Raw genomic sequence first — 15,114 nt, 5'->3', positions numbered from 1 at the left:
CGACGGCCGGGAACCTGCTTGCCCACTCCTAAAAACCGCTGGTACTGGGTTTTTTCTTCTCGTCCTCCATATTTGGTTTGATTTCTGGGTGTCCTTCCCATAGTCAATTTTTATCCACGGGTGGGCGTTTACTTCCCACCTACCCGGCCTGCACATAAGCATACCCATGCACGCACATCTCCTGATGCATGCATGTGCATTCCCATAACGCATCCAGCGAGCGTTCCCTTATCTACACGAAGGGACGGGCCTGATGGGAGATTTGGCAACTCCACACAGGCAAACGTCTTCCCGGCAGCAATACTGTTGTGGTGTGTTTTCATAGCGGTCAATCGCACCGTAACATAGCTTGCATATACTCGTACATTTCAAATTTCGAATTACTTCTTTTCTACCAACGAAAGAAGGATGTCACTGACACGATTTCCAGGATAACCTAATCTGTAATGAGTACTGACCTACAAGACACCTTTCACTCTCACTCAAAGGGCTAACGATAATTGTCATTGCCCCCATTTCTCTCTATGACAAAAAAAAAAAAACTATGATAAAATATTTGGCGGTTCCAGCGTCTTGTCAATACTGCTGCCAAACGTATAAAGATTATTAAAACGATATTCCACTTTTAAAGGTTTAAATTTACTTCAAGACTGAAGTTTGCATATGAAGATTCTTGAACGTGCTGCCACTCCAACTGATCCTAACGACAGCAATAGCATTTTCTCTTTTCCTACTCGTCTTTCAATACATTGGCTCAGAGCAATCACTCTTATTTGACTCAAGTGATAAAATGTGCCTCGTTAGAAATCCTACTAGGATTTTCTCCGTTTTTAAGCCTTTCCAAAGATTCGATGTTGTAAAAAGTGCTGAAAGGTTTGTCACACGTTGAATTAGTCAAGAATTCGGAATTGTAACTTTTGAAATTGGACTTCTTGGACTTCTAAAGGACGTGAAAAGAAGAACGATCATTTTGGGCATCGAATTCAAGAAAGGGGTGATCGATGACCGTCGATTTCTGAGGATACATAAGACCAACACTGTGATTCCATGAGAGGATCAATCGGAGCGTGGGAGAAGGTTTTGTGAAACAAAGAAGAAGAAGGTATATGCGGAAGGATTCACTAACCATGTAAACCAATTTGGGCTTCTGGAAGGAAGTTGAAGAAAAAGAGGAAATGCGGAAAACGAAGTGAGCGAAAAAAGGAGTCCCTAAATCACAGTGAGCATAGAAGTATTGCCTTAAGTCACCATGTATTATCTGTGCTCTGATATGCCTCAGAGGTGCAAAGTTGAACACAAATTCATACAGACATCCATCCTTCATTATCGTGAGTCTAATTTGCACGATATTTGTGGTCCTAATTACATTTTATGCTAATCCAATTGGTATGCAATCGATTTTACAAATAAGCTCTTGGCTATGACGGTTACCACCTAACCTTGCCAAGCCCCTAAAAGTCTGGCAAAGGGAACACCTGTCTGTAGCCCTATCTCCCAGAAGAAACCTCCCATTCCAACCTTGCTGCAATCTCCAAAAAGGTAGTTTCCGCCACCACTATCCAAACTGCAGTCCAACTAAATTAGGATACTTAAAGTATTCATGAGCAGACCCTTCGCACACCTTATAGCCATTAAGGGAGTGCAGTAATGCGTGGCAGTTATATGTTAATATTAATTTACGTTGCATCCTCTCTGCACAGGATGCACATTCGAACGTAGGACAGCACTTTCGCTACTGCAGATACTGTTCAACCGAGTAGTATCCTACGTATACCATTTGCCGGGTGTTTACTTTCATCCTCTCGACTTTTGTTATTATATTACGTAAACTTTCCCTTTCAGTTATTTTCACTGCACTGCATGGCCATTCCGAATTTATTAGGGACGAGTCGTTGCGGTCCTAACAAGCATTTAACCGCTCTCAGCCATGCTTGAAATAGGAGAGCACTATTCTGTGTCATAGTGGGATTTGTTATGGCTTTTTGACCGGAGCCGGTCCTTGTTTCGACCATAAGCGAATGTAACTAGCTTTTCCATAGATACAATGGTACCTAAGTGCGGTAAACGGATGAGAGAATGGGAAATTTGATCCTAGCAATCATTGCATGCTGCAGTCAGAAATAGATGGTGAGAGTTTATTGTATGTTTTTACTGCTGGTTTCGCTGGTCTTTCCAACAGGACTAAATTCCATAATAAAGTGAGTTATGAATTAGGCAATAGACCTAAATTTAGGTCTTAGTGCAACCGTTCCATAGCTCATTGGTTTTTCAAAAAACCGATTAATAATTTTGGAAGACACTTCGCTTTTCCATTCTAGCTCACCAGCTTTAATGGATGACACTTTGGGTCTTTAAAAAAAGTCCCTCCCGCAATTTGAGCTGCACATCAGAGTCACTAAGGACCAGGACAAATTCCCACTTGACTTCAATTCATGGGACAAACACCACCATAATGAGACGACGATGTCCTTAACTTATTTAACTGCTGCATCTGAACCCTGCATCTTCCCTTACACGGAGTAATATGCTGAGTTGACATGCACAGGGATTATTACTTGTAGTTGAAATAAAAAGGGGTCAATGCATCAAAACTACGATGCAGTGGTGAATTGCTAACGGCAGGATACAGACAAATGTTAAACGTTTTTATCCTGCAAGTGGAAATGTCATGGAAATGTCATTTTTCTCCTTGATATGTTATGTTTATGAGGCTTTTAGCTCAAGTGGATGATGTAGTAACACTTTGAAGAGTGAGAGTCCTTTTTGCAAGGGAAGCATTTTTAAGTGAAAGAAAATCGGGCGAAAGGATCCCAGTTGAGTTGCAGCTTAGTGAATTTTTTACAGCATAATAACATATATTGGAAGGCACATAAAGGAACGGATGTGAAAAAAAGCCAATACCATGCCACAACAACTTTGAAAACTGACATGCCTGCTTCATTACCAAAGGAATATTTACTTAATTATACATAATTTTTCTATGTCCTCTTAATGCGATTTACAAAGTACAGGCCTTTAACAACTCCGCCTTACTCCCACGAGAAAATAGGGAAAGACAGAACGGGGGGCTTTTTGCAACCTCTGTTCCAACTGGTCAGCGCTACTTTTGAATTCCATGCTCTATGACAAGTATCTGACATTGTCATCAAAAATAAAGATTGCAATTCCCTGAAAATGGGGCTAACCACATTTCGTAAGATCATGGCCAGATTAACGATAAAGAAGGTCAAGATTATGAAAGATAGGATCCTCAGAACTTGGAGTCATTCCCTAGAACATTGAAAGCACCAGCGAATCCGCAAGGCTGAGTAAGATTCTGTCCGAGGAACTTAGGAGCCCAATCTTTCTTAAAAAGTCGGAAGGCTCCTGGATGGAATTTTCTGGTCAAACTTTAGATCTGCTAGCTCAGACACACTTTCGCGCCGGTGATGAGGACTGTGAGTCAGAGCCTTGCTTGGAGGTTATGCAGCTGTGCGGGACTCTCAAATCGGCTATTGCAGAGGATAAGATCGGCATATAAATCTTGGGGTTCAGATGGCATAATACTAATCATGCTACAGAAACAGCAAGAAAGGGTTTTGTCGTGGCTTGTCGAGATTTGTCGGAACTGTATCTCTTTGGGATACATACCAGAGTCTTGGATACGTGCACGATTGGTTTTCGTACCAAAAGCGGACAGGCGTGGTCATGAGTCCGAGAAGGACGTGATAGAGCGTGTCCTGGACATGCAACCCCTTTCTCGCCTGAAGGTGTATTCATCAAGTCATACAAGCGCCTCAATTCGCGGGTAAATTTCAGGACAACTCGCCTGCCTCGCCGAGTAATATAACTGGATCCATGTTTACTGTCCGCCTGTTTTATCAGAATGTTAGGGGTTTAAGAACCAAGCTGGGGGTCTTCAATTTATCTGCACTGGTTCAGCAACACCATACTGTTTGTATCTCCAAAACTTGGCTGGATGATGCCATATTAAACTCCGAGCTCCCCGAAGGGTACTCCACTTTCCGTTGTGACAGAGACAGGGATACATCTCGTAAGTCCACCGGCGGTGGGGTCCTAATTGCAACAAAAGATACACTCCTCGTCGAACTCGCCGTCTGCTCCTCTGGCTTTCTTTTTGACGAATTCTCTTCTCTCGCTTTCTTCTTTTCCGGAGATTTTAGCCTCACCATGCTCCACTGGCCTAATCATCCTAGCTTTCGAATTCCTTCCAACGACCTCCCCCATTCTTTCCTTCTACTTTCTTCCTTTATGAACACTTGCTCTGCCCTGAATTTCAATACCATCAAAAACTCCTTGGGCAGCACTCCCGATCTTTTCCTTTCCAACCTCCTCGAGTGCCACCTCTCTTTATTTCCTTGCACATCCCCGTATGTCAAAACTGACGCTCACCGCCCCGCGCTTGAATTTGAAATGGAGGTCCTTCGTTCAAACCCCAAAACCGAGTGTAAATCTACTAAGTTTAACTTCCGCAAAGCCAACTTTGACGGCCTAAACTCAGCTTTAGCGTCTTTCAACTGGGTACATATATTTGCACCCAGATCAGGCATTCGATAGAGCCAAATGGCGAACCCGATCACGATGAGCCGGCCCCGATTGTGAACGGGACAAAAGCTTAAGAAAAAGAAGAACTGGGTACATATGTTAAGCAATTCAACGCGTGATCAAACTCTTAACACCTTTTACAACTGTTTAGGATATGGGGGATCCTAAGTCCACGTCCAAATGATGTTGGACCGGACCAAATGGAGAATAACTTATCCTCACGTTTTTTTGGTCCATGGACCCCTCGTTTGAGGCATAGCACCCAAGCGTTCAAAAAACAAAAAGATCTCACGGTTTCGGCTAGGGTAGAGACAACTCTTCAGACACTGCCTCACCTTTGCCCTGGAAGCAGCATGCCCCATATCCTATAAAGGAACTTTTTCCACCTCTTGATACTTTCGGTCACCCTGCTCCCAGGGCAGAGGTTAGGCAGGGTCTGAAGAGTTGCTTCTGCCCTCAACGAAACTATTAGTCCTTTGTCTTTTACCTTTTACAGTATCCTGTCCGACCTCCTTTCCTGTTATGTCCCTTCTTCCCCTGCTTGTCTATGTTCGTACCCAACTTGATTGACAACGGAGATTCTTAATAACATTCGCCTGAAACATGGACTGCGGAAGAAGTTTCGGGCTTCTAAGAATTATGCCGACCTTGCTCACTTTAAGGCTATTCCCTCTACTGTGAATTCAATGGTTAAAAAAGCGAAAAAAAGGTACTTATTGAGGGTCGAAGCCGGTAACTTAAAACCCTTTTGATCTCACACAATCTTTCCCTTCTTCTATTACATAGTTTTACTGACTTCACTGCCAACTCTTCGCAACAATCTAGCGACCTTCTCTTCAGTGTTTTCTCCCTCGATCCCTCCACCCTCTACGCCTCTTGTAACTGCAGACTGCTCTGAATCTCTGGCCATTTCTTTGCTTAGGCCTTCCTTGATTGAGTTCCTCATTGGTAATCTTGACCCCAATGTACCAGCAAACATTGTGTGTTGGATGTGAGGAATGCATTTAACTCGGTCAATTGGAACCTTATACGGAAGTCTCTGGCGACCATTGGTGTTCCCACCTACCTCGCCGCTATTATCGATAGCTACTTGCAAAAGCGGACGCTCTGGAATAATACCGATCATGGACCCGACGAGTACATTGTCTCCACGGGTGCCCACAGGGCTCTGTACTGAGCCCACTACTGTGGAAGATCATGTATAATGATGTACTTAACCTTCCGGTTCCGGAGGAAGCCACGGTGGTAGGCTACGCTGACGATCTAGCACTGGTTGTGGTCGCAAAGCATCTCGAGGATGCTGAGTTGTATTCAAGCAAAGCAGTCAGTGTTGTTAAGGCTTGGTTAAAGAGTACTGGACTGGCACTCGCAGAGGAAAAGACGGAAGCGGCCCTCTACTCTCTAAGCGTCGCAAGAGAAATTACGCCCGCATTACAATCGAGAATCGTATAACCACTTCCAAGCCGGTCATCAAATACTTGGGGTGAACTCATGCGAAAAAGCATCGACCACTAGTATGGCTCTGGCAAGGATGATGCTGAACGTAGGGGGACCGCGGCATACTTGCAGGCTGCTCATAGCCAGGTTGATGAGTTCTATCTTGTTGTATGCAGTTCCAGTTTGGGGGCATCTTTTATGCAATGCACATAAACTGAGTACGGTCTACAGAAGAACAGCCTTAAGGGTGTGTTCCGCCTTCAGGACCGTGTCAGATGATGCAGCGTTCGTCATCTCGGGAATGATGCCGATTGACATCCTGGTAACCGAGATGATGAACATTTATAACACCAGGTCCATCTTTTCTTTATCGCAGGTGAAAAAAACCGAAAGGGGGAGATCTATAAGCAAATGACAACCACGATGGGACCAGTCAGAAAATGGTGATTGGACTGACAGGTTGATCCCTTCCGTCGGGGAGTGGCTGGAGAGAAAGCATGCGGAGATCAATTATAATTTCACCCAGTTTCTTACCGGCGTTGTAGGATATCGTCAATATCTGTAATCTGGACAGCTCTCCTGATTGTCCAAACTGCGACAGGGTCCGAGAGGACCAAATGCACGTATTCTTCCAATGTCCTAGGTTCGTGAAAGAAAGGAGGAACCTAGAGGAAACTCTAGGTGAAGTGGTATCACCGGAAAATGTTGTTTTTTTGTTTGAGAATGGTAGCTTGCCAGGATGATTGGAATGCAATCAATTCCATGAGCGCAATGATCCAGGATAAACTGCTAAAAGTATATAGAAGTGTGGGAGGCGCGATTACGTACGCCGCGTAGAGACGGAAGGGGACCAAGCTAAAATGAGCCGACTCCGCCCCGTGATGTAATACCGTATGGTGGTTGCACGTGGTTTGGAGGGGAGTCGGGGGTGGTTTTAGTGGGTAAGAATTCCACACGCGGGAGTGTCCAGACCAGTGTCTTATAAAGATGTCCACCTCCTTTAAAAAAAAAAAGACAAGCAGGCATCGAATCGGTTCTAATAAGGTTTTGTTTGACACACAATCTTAAAAATTGGAGTAGTGATGCAGCCAATGCGAGGAAGAGGAAGAGATGGCCCTGCACTTCGTATGCAGCTGCCCGGCCTCCTTCGACCTCAAACAAAGATAATTGATAAAGTTTTCTTCAGCGAAGAGTCTGCGCGAAAGCCTGCAAACGCCGTCGGCGGGAGGCCGATGACTAGGCGATCTCCGGGGTTAGTACAATGGGCCTAGCAAAGGTCTCAGTGCTTGGAGCTGCGGCTCCCTCACCAAACTAAACTAAACTTCGAAAAAGGAGGACATTTTGATAAGGTTCCCTCAGATTCTCTATAGGTATCGTCCTTTACATATGGGAACCAAATTACCTACCAAATATTCCTTAAAGTTACGGCTCAGACAAGGCTAGACAGCACTCCGTCATTGGTTTCATCTTTCTGAGGAAGCACTTGGGATTAAACTCCAGAGATTGATAGTGAGTTGAGGTCGTTGAATGGTAAGACCAAAAAGAAAGACCAAAAAAATAGATTTCTTAAAACAGGGCTGAAGGTAATGTTTATCTGTCAACTATAAAGATACCCCCCTTCCTCATAATATGCTGCAGATACTCGCTCTTCCGCTAGGTACCAACGTTTTCCAGGAGTACAAATTGCTTAAATATGTCACTCATTGTCATCCTTACCTCAAATTTCAGAACGTAAAGAACGTTCTCAATATCGTAGATGTTTCCAGGTATGAAATTCAAATAAACGTACCACGTATGCTCCGTGGCCGTCAGTCAGTCTGTCTTACCATACATAAAGAAGCGAACAAATGTCTTTCAAATCGAGCCAAATAGGTACAGGAAAAGAACGTCTTCCACACAGCTGCATGTTTCTGTGTCAATCTTAATTCCCCCAGTTGTGACATTTTGCAATGAGATTCCACTCATAAAATAAATGCAAATTTTTTTTTTTTGTTTAAAGCAGAATACGAGCGTAGACACACGGTACACATATGCATATCACATATGAAAAGAATACCATGATTATTGCCGACTAAGGGAGTGATGATTTGTATGCGGAAACTCATGTAAATTTTAAATGAAATCTGAAAAAACTCTTGGTCATGGATGCAGTGCAATGGCGCCGTTAGAACGGCGGTTTAGATATTTCATCCTAGATACGTACACATATGCATCGTGGATGCGCAAGATATATGCATTATGGACGCATTCACGGAAGACTGGTGAGAAGTTGAGGTGAAGTTCAGATGTCTACAAATATCGTAAAAGAATGGGGATTACATGAGTGGAATGAGTTGCGACAGTGCATATTTCAGTGGAGGAATGGAAATATATAATAGATACGGAATCTATCTTGGTCCCCAGGCGTACTGTACTGCTTCCGGATTTAAGTGCATTTAATGGTTTATGAAAGACAACTCGGGACATTCGGTTTTTGGGGACTAGACATGGTGACATCATGACCTTGGTAATATCAATATTTCACCAATGAGTCGAATTTCCGGAAGTAAAGGAGACAATTCGAGTAAACTTCCGGTCCAGTGCGGAGTCAGGACTACCCCAATCAACAATGAAAAATGTCTGTGTTTAGACTAGCTTCCTTAGACTTAGCGGTTTTGTCCTTTTTTTTGGAACAGTAAAGTGAACAGTCAACACCTGTGTGTCATTCACAGATACCCCCTGTTAGGTAGGAATAGTGGACTGTATATAGGTTGGCTTGGAGGCAAGGAAAATACCGATATAAACTTAGTTTATTAAAATAAAATTAACAGCTACGAAAAAATGCTTTAAGCCGGTGGTATGGCGGAGAGAGAAAAAAAAAACAAAAAATAAGAAGAAGTGACTTTTTGCTTCGGAGAGCTGGCATAGCGTTAGGTAAACTCACGGCGCAGCGAGCGCCTTCCGGCGATCATCGCGCCACAAGGAAGCGCGAGTCTGGTTCAAATTCAAATATGCGTAAACACCACCCGTTCTCGAATTGCTTCTGGCCCGGTTGAAACCATTCGTTGGAACTTGGAAAAACTAAGGAGGATTGCATATCTGAGTAGTGAAGCAAAATTCTACAAAATATTAGATCTGGGACATGAACATAAGATGATGGAAGCGAAGGATTTTAACTCTCCAAGTGATAAGGAATCATAGACTTCGAATCCAACCGCGGCTTTAAGCAATCAAGTCGTGGCCGAGGCACGGTTTTTGGGGGCCCCACCAAATTCACGTTCCCTCATGAACAAATCTGTGGATGACACGCTGTTTACATCAGTGGAAAGTCTAACCTCAGTGCCTACGACGTTTTCAACCGGAAGCAGAGTACAGCGGCTCCCATAACCCATTGTCAAAATCTCCCAGAAAAAGCAGAAGAACCACCAAGAAAAGCGGAAGAAAGGCAAACAGTGATGTGACTGCAACTGGTCTGATACAAGTATATCGGAACGGACCTGTGTAACACTCTGGGGTGTGCCCTAGATTTGTGGGAGCCAGAGGAAGTCAAGTAACTGACCTTACAATCTGCATTTCGATGATGTTAGAGTTGATTAGAGAGTGGCGAGTGCTAGATGCAGTCTCACTCGCAGATCACTGTTACTTAGAATTTAGTCTGACTGTCGTTGGCGAACTGTTTAGTACAAAAACGGAACCCAGGAAAACGGACGGAATAAAGTTCAATGGACTTCCTCATAACAAAGTTCAGCTCAGAAAGCAACTAAAGACTAGAGCATTTTGAAGTGTCTTGTCCTATAAATTTTCCGTAGTGGAACAGCGAACTACAAAAACTACAATCGACCAGACGACTTCTGAATCGTGCTTGTAAAATCAATAAGAAGAAGACTGGTTAAACTTGCAGAACTGACAGCGCGAATATAAGAGGTTCGTAAACCGTTCGAAGTGAAACTACTTTAGATCATACTGTGAGGAACTGCAAGGCGAAAGACAGACTTCAAGACTACGTAGAGTCCTTAAAAGGGTCGGCCAAGTTAGAGTCTGTTGGAAAGTCGGATGGAACACTCCAGCGGTGAGTCTGTACAAAGGGAATTGGAACACTGCGAGAGCGGTCATTACCAATGAAGGTGTGAACGCTGTCATAGTGCCCGTTGAACACTTCAAAGGACCTAACATGGATAGCATCCATCCAGCGGTGCTAAAGGAGGGTATAGAGCACTTAAAACGACTTCTAAGAAATATTTTTCTAATATGTCTTGCTCTGGTCTACGTGCCTATTTCTTGACAGAAGTTTAAGGTAGTTTTCGTACTAAAGCCTGGGAAAGACCACCTTTCGAACCCAAAGAACTTTAGACAGATTAACTTAACATCACTCTTGCTAAAAAGTTTGGTAAAACTGGTTGAGCGGCACATTCGTGGGAAGGCACTAAGATCGCATCCACTAAATGAATCAGCATGATTACTAGCGTGGAAAATCCTGGAAGTCTGCTTTTAATTGGTCCCAAAGATAAAACAAACAATTTTGAACGGCGAGTATGCGATGGGGTGTTCCTAAATACTGGAAGGGCCTTTGACTGTGCGCTTTTCCAAAAGCCTTATGATGCTGCCAGAGTGCAAGGTGTCGATGAAGCTTTAATTGAGGGGATCTATGCTATGTTAAGAGAGATATTGCTGTGTGCTGAAGTGAGTGTAACAACCAAAATAACAAAAGGCTGTTACCAAGAAGGTTAACTATGGTGCTATCGATTGGCTGATATCTCAACTGCAAAATCTGCCAACACGCCCAAGCTTATGCATATGACCTGGCTGTTGGCCCGGATCTCGGAATGGTGTGTAGAAATATACAACGTGCCGTTGATTGACAGTTGGTACCTCAGGCAGGAACATTGAGTAAATTGGTACCTAAGGCAGGAACATTCAGTAAATTCGAATAAAATTTGCATCCCAGAGTTGAGGAGACAAGCTTCTTTTGAACAAACATATAGAGATAAAAATAAAACGAGCTCTTAGAGTTTATGGGCTGCGAAGGCAGATCTTTGCCTCGACATGAGGAATTAGGCCTGAGGTAGTAATGGGGATTAAGGTAAAACAAAAGAGTTTCCAGTGAAAACTAGCCTCGCTGCGAAGAACTGTGTGTCCGGACTTAAATCAGTAATTAGAGTATCAGTAGCATTGGTCAAGGGTGCTTCCAAAAACTAAGAACAAGCTTCTCATAATGATAGATGGCAGAGCCTAACTGCTGCCAGACATACAAACTTTTCCTGTCAGAACCAAACAAACACACTGGAAAGTTTATCCTGTCGAAAAGCAGGTAGGAGAGAGAAAAGGCGTAGCTCTACGCTGATAGTTATCCCAGTTTTGTTGCATATTGAGTCGGGTGGGACTTGGCTTCGGGTATGTAGGGCGGGCACTTTTTAAGGTATCTATAGATTTGGTTACACAAGGAGAAGTAGGAGAGAGTGGTTGGAATTAACATGATTATCGAAAATTCTAATTCAGGTAAAGAGATTCGAATAAATTCACCATTCTACTTATTTAAAGGACCAAAAATCATAACAACAGGAAAAAAAAACCAAATGCTGACTCCGCATTCTAATTAATCCTGCACCCCTGAGCAAGACCAAGTAACTACTAAAACTCACCCGAACAAAGCACCAAGCAAACGTCTTCAGTGGTTGCTTGTGCGAACCGGATTTTACAAAGCCACAATAAAAATCCCCGCAACATCAGCGGCTTTCGCAGCAACAGGTATACAAACATACATTGCTACATAGCGGTCGATATACACACGGAACGTTTCGCATTAGCAGGAGGCAAACACTAAAAGCGCATTCGCTAATACCCAACATGACATGTACGTGGCCGAGCTATGCACGTACGGAGAAAACAACAACAAAAAGGTTAATGATCATGTTTGAAAGTTCGAAAAACTTCTATCTCCATATTTAAATGGAGTTCAATAATACTTGAATGGTTACTTTTGTGGGGTTCTCTTCGTGACTCCAACATGGGGCCTATGATACATGGTAAATTATTATGTCCTGTTCATCTCAATCAACCTCCGACAATAACACAAAACAAGCTCCGGGTCCTCGTGCATAGTCGTGATTTGTGCACATTTTGTCTCATTCAACATTACTCTAAAAGCAGTTTATACTTTCCAAGCAATTGGACGGTATGCCAAGTACACTTTTCTCTGGTCTACGGTGCTCGTCAATGCGCATATAGCAGGGCAGACCACATTACTTAGGCAATAAACAATCTGCTCCTTCGCGATCACCCAGTTTTAGAGATAATCTTTGCCAAAGATAAGCTAATCTTTGCTACTTAGAATATATCAGCACTTTTAGGGTACCTAACTATCCACGTCACGTCCCACAACAGAGGTGTTAACACGGAATCTTGAGGAACTGTAGACAAATTAACCAAAATAACAACATGTTTGATTTTTTGTTGAGGGATTGAGGAGTCCTAAGTCCGCATCCACTTTAAGTCGGATCGGACCAAATAGAGAGCAACTTATTCCTGGACTTACCACCCAATGTTCAAAAATTTAAAGAGGACGAAGACTTCTAACGGTTTCAAATCAGGGCAAAGGCAACTCGTTAGATGCTGCCTCACCTCTGTCCTGTGAGCTGCGTGGCTGAAGCAGTTCGCAGGTGCTATACCCTCCTCCTTGCTCTTTTAATTTTTGAACCTTGGGTGGCCCAAAAAAGAGGAGTCCATGGGTCAAAAATAGTGGAAGCAAGTTGTTCTCCACTTGGTCCTTTATGACATCAAATGGTTGCGGGCTTAGAACTCCTCAATCCCTAAACAAACATTTCCTAGCTCCGGCTAAGCTTTGCTCTGAAGTGCGGACGGATTTACGTTCAATAGGTTTCGGCACCCACGTTGTCTTTTACGAATTATAAAAAGAAGGGGCTACTAGGGCAGAAGTAAGGCAGCGTCTGATGAGTTGCCTCTGCCCTAGTACGAAACCGTAAGCCGCCTTCATCTCCTTTTTAATTTTCACAACAGTGCAAGCCTGGCCAAAAGTCATAGTATTTTGAGCCGAATCTACAACCCCTGCTATTACACCGGCCCCAAAACTAGCACGCCCAAACTCATATTTCTGCTCTAAAAAACTGCCGGCTTTCTTACTGAATGGTACCAGTCTATTACCACTCCCTCTAATATTTTTTCTTTGATGTCTAAAAGACAGATAAGATGGTATGAATAGGGTACCCCGGGCCGGGGGTAGTGAAGTCAACTTATGTGCTTTCCAGTGAACGGGAAATCTGGGAGCTTCCAAAGTGTTGTTGTTCCGAATACGTTTCCAGTTAGTAGTTGATTCCTTTTCGCTGGTGATTTAATAGCGAAATGATTCAGGAGAAATTGAAAGGCAAAGAAAAACTCCACTTTGATCAACAAGCTGGTGAAAGCAACAGCAGAGGACTATTTCTTGGTGGCGAGATAGGCGGGAACATCGTAAATAGAAATATTCATAAAAATCAGAGGGGTCTATGCAGGCCTTCCATTTATGTAAACGAATAAAATCCCAACTAAATTGATGACCTCAGAGAGAATAGCGGCAGAACCTTTGGATTTGAAGGAACTGTTCCTATAGTAACTGTAAAGTTAGGTGATTTGTACCGTACACTACCACGTGGGGTATGAAACTTGACAACTCCGAAGGGAAGTTTCTCGATGCGTATCCTCATCAACTAAGTGTTCTTAGCTCTGCCTTAAAAACCTAAGGAAATATATTGAAGTAGTGTCTATAGTCTATATAGTCTGGTTGTCAATACCTTTTTGGGGACCTGCTGCCAGTACTCCTCACCAGGTTAGCCTCTTCATTCATCATCGAGATTCTCTGGTCAGTTCAAAGCCGAAGCTTAAAAAAATAAGCTTCTGAGTAGATTTCAAATGTCTGTTGAAGGTCTTGAACTGACCACCGGATGATTCCTTGAGAAATTTACCTCTCCTGACTCAGATAAACTCATCCACATCAAAGGAAAATGATCGGACTCTTTCCTAAAATATGGTCCACTATCGATGCATAATAAACATGATCAATTGTGGATTCTTCTTTTATGGTTTACAAAAAGGAGCAAGAGACAAGGGTGTTCTCAGTTTTGTCTCTGGATTTTGGTGGGCAACTCCCAAGATGGGCAACTAAGGATTGTTATAAAGAGAAACCTTCATAATTCGGGGAAGAAAAATTCCATTGTGGTGGAAGTTGCTGTGCTACATAATGCGCTAGATAACATCCCTTCTTCATTAAACGAACCCGGGCGTAATACAATTCACGCCCACATAGCATTTTTGCAAGACTATCTCTATCCATTTTCGACTTCAGTGGTACGGTCATAGCACATCACCCCTCGTAAGTTCGACAAATGGATTCGTCCGATCGACAATACGCCTTAAGTAGCAGTAGGTCGATGAGAGGTTAAACCTATGAACTTGTCATCAGCTACAAAGACTCCTTGGCTACCTTATGAAAATCAGCAACGATAGGCAATAATGATTCGCCTTGGTCACCTCGAAGAGTCACAAAAGAAAAGGACACTAGCGGAAAGTGAGGTCAATTCTGCTGAATCGATACCAAGTTCAAGTTGCTGGTCACACTAGGAATCCATCTATCTACTGGGGATCACATAATGTTCACAGAAACAGAAATGCAGAAATTGAAGCAGAAATAGCTCTCGAAAATGAGTTTAATAAATCATTGGACTTTCATGAGGAAAACTTGAGGTGATCCTCCCAGACCACCACCTTTCTTATCCTTTAGTCGAGGGTCTCGGTGATCTCTAAAAAATGGTCGGAAAAAAATTACAGTAATCAGGATTCATTGCAACCAAATAGAGACTGATTCAGAAAACCTCTACTTGGCTTCCACATATTTGGTTGACAATTTCAACGGCCAGTTCCAGTAGCGAATCCGAGGAACTAGACATTAATGGGAAAGGTCAAGTGCTGCTGAAACTCGTCTATAGTTTAAACTCCTTTCTAATGAAGGCATGGGCCAGGCCTAGGTATTTCATTACTCTTGGAGTACGGGTTCTGAGAAGTGGCCTCACGCAGATTATATAGAAGAGGTAAGGAGGAGTTCGAAAGGAAGCTGTATCTTGAGGCCGAGTGTGTGCCGTTTATAAGGTCGTCGTTAACAAGGTA

At 43.1% G+C, this 15,114-nt stretch overlaps 1 protein-coding gene across 4 annotated transcripts in view; it reads right to left on the bottom strand.

Moving 5' to 3' along the window:
- LOC119650644 overlaps positions 1-15,114 on the bottom strand; it is a 405,409-nt gene that overhangs the window by 164,096 nt on the left and 226,199 nt on the right. The gene's annotated exons all lie outside the window — the stretch shown is intronic.

Source organism: Hermetia illucens, chromosome 3, assembly GCF_905115235.1.
Source record: "Hermetia illucens chromosome 3, iHerIll2.2.curated.20191125, whole genome shotgun sequence".
NCBI lineage: Eukaryota > Metazoa > Arthropoda > Insecta > Diptera > Stratiomyidae > Hermetia > Hermetia illucens.
This window is presented reverse-complemented; position numbering and strand designations above follow the sequence as displayed.